A 4,438-nucleotide genomic window follows, 5' to 3' on the forward strand; every position below is an offset into this window, starting at 1 on the left:
GGTAAATTGGAGAGCAGGGCACATTAACTCTGGCGATCTTATTGCATGGTTGTTAAAGACTTGCAATACGTCCAAAATATGTGAGAGGCGTGTACCGGCCGAAATCAGTTGGAAGCCGTAGAGTTTGGCTTTAATAGGTGGACTGAGCTCAAACAGTTCAGGAAAGTACATGGCTAACCAAAGCTGGGCGATCCAAAGTGGGCCTCCAGGGCACTTGAAGGTTCTGGGATCCTTAAGTGGCACAATGTCGCCCAACGAGCGATACAAATGGGCTAAGATAAATTTACCAAGGTTGCATCGGCGTCCTTCGGCGAGTGCAGCAGCAAGTATGAAGCAATCTTCGGTCACCCGGAATGATGAAGTGCATAAGACGTATTTGGCGAGGAAGAAGGCCAAAAAGGCGATGTGCTCTTTATGATCAGGCTTGTATGGTTCCTCGCCCATGAAAAATTTTACGAAGGAGCCATAGCTTTTTTGTGCCTTTGTCAAGTTGAACTTCGGGCATTCGGCGTAGAGGTTAGGAGTGATTCGCTCGCCGTTGATTAGGATGTTAAGCATCAAGGCCAAGTCGAGGAGAGTGATAGTCATCGGCCCGGATTTAAAACAGAAGCAGTTGATTGCACTTGACCAATAAAGCGATGCTCCCATGATGTAATGTTTGGCGATGGGTCTGCTCGCCTTGCACAATTCGATAAGGTCGAAGATTCCTACGTCCATCCATAACTGGCGATAATGAGGAGAGAGTCTGACCACCCAGTTGGAGAAACCCGTATGTTCGATCGGCCAGTTCCTGAAAGTAGTGCCGACCCATACTGATGATTGGTGTGGTAAGGAGAATCTGGGGAGTGCGTTTTCGGTGAAAGGAGAAGCTAGGTCACATAGGTGGCTGGGGGAAGTTATGATAGGACCGACACAAATTTGGTTATCGCCGTCGTCGGTAATTACCTTGAATTCAGTATTCGGGGCGTTGGTTCGGACTTCATCAATCTTGGCCGATACTTTTCAGCTAGGTTCACGTTTGGGGCAGCCATGATAACTGCAAAGAATGGAGATACCTCAGTTAGGCGATTGACTAAAAGGGCGAATCGAAATTAAGAAAGGCGAGGACGAAAGCTTACCAGAAAAGACTTAGTAAATTACTTGAGGTTGCTGAGGAGAGAGAAAGCTTGATAAATGCAGAGAGAGTAGGTGAGTGATGAAATGAGAGGGTATTTTTTTTAAAAGACAAAATCAGAGGAAGCCGAAAGATCGTGGGGCCAAGACGTGACATCGTGGAGGACAGCTGGCAATGACGTGGCAGGAAAGGGGGTACCGAGAAGTCAATAGATGCGCACCCCTTTAAATTTGTCTTTCAGAGATTTGGGCCTCAGTGTTGGGCCGGGTAATACCAAAAGAAGAAGGAAAAGAACAAGCCCAAAAATAATTGTTTCAAGCTTGTTGGGGGCATTGTTTACACCGGCCCAGGAAATTACTGGGTAAAGTTTCATATGGGCTTATTAGGGATTCAGGCCCAACGGAAAGCCTTTTTATTATTGCTTTTTCTATTTATTAGGAATTTGTAGCTCATTAGGAGTAATTTTCTATTAGAGTTTTAGTCCTAGTTGAATTAGGAGTCTTGATTATGAGGAGCTATAAATAGCTCAGAGCTTCATTATTTTTGTATCAACAAATCAATCAATCAAAAACCAAGCCCAGTGCTTTTTATCTCGCAATCTCCGGATTGTTTTAATTTAGGAGTAGTTTTCGGTATTAATCTCGCCTGAGTTTGTAGCTCCCAGATTATTACTTTTAAATCACGTGGTTAAGTGTTTTTAACCAAACAAGCCCTGTGAATATCTACATAGGTTCGTTAAAGTATCAAACCTCAAACCGATCCCATTATAAATTTAAATATTCGAGTCCGGAATATTTCCAAACGAACAACAATACACGTCGATCCAAGCTTCCGCTGGAACCTTTTCAACAGGACTTCACCAGTTTCGAGAGAAGTATTCGAATATCATCCCAAAAATCAGATACTATCGGGGATGATGCTAGACATCATGACGAGTATGTCCCGCCATTTGCAAATGTTGATATCATTCCGCCTCACTATCCACAAAATGCTGAGGTAGCACCAGTTCAACAAAGGCAACCACGGAATCAAAACAGACAACAACAACAAGCACCTCAAAGGCGCACTTTGGGTGAATTCTTTTTACCAGATGTTGATCATGCTAATTTTGGATGTTTTGCACCACCTATTAGGCAAATACTTTTAAGATCAAAACTAGCACGATTATTCTACTTGAAAATGGATCCTAATTTTATGGGTTGCCAAGCGAAGATCGAAATGCTCATATTTCTAACTTTTTGGAGGTGTGCAATACGTTCAAGATTTCCAATGTGACAGAGGATCAAATCAATCTACATCTAGCAACTCCATCACTACTTGGAGACAACTCGCTCAACCTTTTCTCAACAAATACTTCCCTTTGGGGAAGACTGCAAAATTGACGAAAGAAATTATAGATTTCTTTCAACATGATGGAGAAGCTTTATATGGAGCGTGGGAGAGATTCAATGAACTTCAACGAAGTTGCCCACATCATCACCTCCAGAAGGAACATTTAATTCAAATATTTTATAATGGAATTAACGAGCATACTAGAGCTATTATTGATACAGCTTCAGGAGGCTCAATCATGAGAAAGATGTATGAAGAAGCTCTTGCATTGCTAGATGAGTTGGCAATATATAACAGTTCTTGGCCTACAGAGAGGCTGAGGCAGTCAACCCAAAGGGGCATGATAACACTAGAGCAAATCCAAGAGTTGGAGGCAAAGAACGCTGCTCTTCAAGCTCAAGTGAAGATGTATAAAAGGCAAGCGGGTCAAAGGAATGCTCCAGTGGCAGAAGTTCAATCAGGATGTGATTTTTGTGGAGAGTTTAGTCACTCGGGAGGAGAATGCTTAGTTGCGGGATATGCCACAAATGAGCAAGTTAATTAGTTTGGATGACAAAGTCAAGGGAATGATCCATATTCAAACACCTATAATCCGGGATGGGAGAATCATCCAAATTTTTCCTGGAAGGATACGAATCATGTGGGTCAAGCCAACGCAAATACTCAATCAAGTGAGGGAAGTTCTAATTTTCAATCGGGCAACTGTTATCAATCTAACCAAGGTAACTTTAATTCTGGAGATAGACCACAACATCCTCCTGGATTTGAACAGAGCAGGAATCATAATGAACAGAGCAAGCTCGATAAAATGTTGGAGAAAATGGAGCGATTCGAGAGGTTTGAAGCGGAAGCGCGACAAAAAGAAAAAAATCAAGCATCTGCCTTGCATCATATCGAGGTGCAATTATCAAAATTAGCAAGCTTTATCCAAGGTACAACCCGAGGAGATTTACCTTCTACTACCGAAACTAATCCAAGAGAGTTTGTGAAAGCTATCACACTCCGAAGTGGCAAGGTTTTTGATGATCCTCATGGTAAGAAGCCTATCGAAGTTAATGATGAGTGAAGTGCTAATGAGGCAAGTTCGAGTAAGCCAAGGGTTAGTGAGGAGTTTGTGGTTGAAGTTGAGACTCCTTATGCACCACCACCTCCATATGTTCCTAAGGTACAGTTTCCAAGTCGACTCAATGATATGAGTATTTTACTCCTATTTTAGAGTGTCGTTTCCGCATGCTTTTATTATGATTTGTCATGTTTTTATGGTATTCCAAATGCCTTATTACGTGTTTTAGTATTTCAGGTACTTGCGGAAGCGGTTTGGTGCAAAAGTTGGAAAAGTCGACAAAAGAGATGCGAAAGCTCATTTGCAATTCTGAAAAGTTGACCCCTCTGCACTATTTGGCCATTTTGAGTCGGGTAGAGGTCTCTAATGAGTTCATGTTCTTCATGAAAGATGAAGTAGACATCCCAAGCTTTCCAGGAGTTAAGGAGTCGACTCAATCGGACATTTTTACACCAAGATACAAAGTTTTGAAGATCGCAATCCGGAGCCCAAAGGGTAGCTCGAATCGAGCTCACCTATTTCATTGTGTAGCTCGATTCAAGCCACACTATCCTGAACTTAGATTACTTGAGCTCGAATCGAGCTCCTCACTTAACCATAGTGAGCTCGATTCGAGCCAAGGCATACAAAAGGGGGGATTTCGGATTTGAATCATCAAAAGGCTTGATTCACTTTGCTATTTTGGGCCCAACACTCTTGTAGTTGATGTTTTTGTTTTCTTTTTTGTCTAGTACTATATAGACAATATTATCTCTATTTTAGGTCATAACTTTATTACTCAATTTTATTCCTTTTGATTATTGTTTCTCTTAGAATAGATTGAATCTTTTTTGAACTTAGTGCTCCATAGCTTCCACCATTGTTGGTGCTTTGAAGCTTTTATTGCTTTGTAAGAACAAGATCTTCAATATTAATACTAGCTTATTTAT

At 41.6% G+C, this 4,438-nt stretch overlaps 1 non-coding gene across 1 annotated transcript; it reads right to left on the minus strand.

Moving 5' to 3' along the window:
- Positions 1–2,489: 2,489 nt before the first annotated feature.
- On the minus strand, positions 2,490–2,596 carry LOC126658897 (small nucleolar RNA R71). The gene has a single exon (XR_007634464.1). It is a non-coding gene; the product is annotated as a small nucleolar RNA R71 (small nucleolar RNA).
- Positions 2,597–4,438: the final 1,842 nt, after the last annotated feature.

This window comes from Mercurialis annua, linkage group LG7 (genome assembly GCF_937616625.2).
Source record: "Mercurialis annua linkage group LG7, ddMerAnnu1.2, whole genome shotgun sequence".
Taxonomy (NCBI): Eukaryota; Viridiplantae; Streptophyta; class Magnoliopsida; order Malpighiales; family Euphorbiaceae; genus Mercurialis; species Mercurialis annua.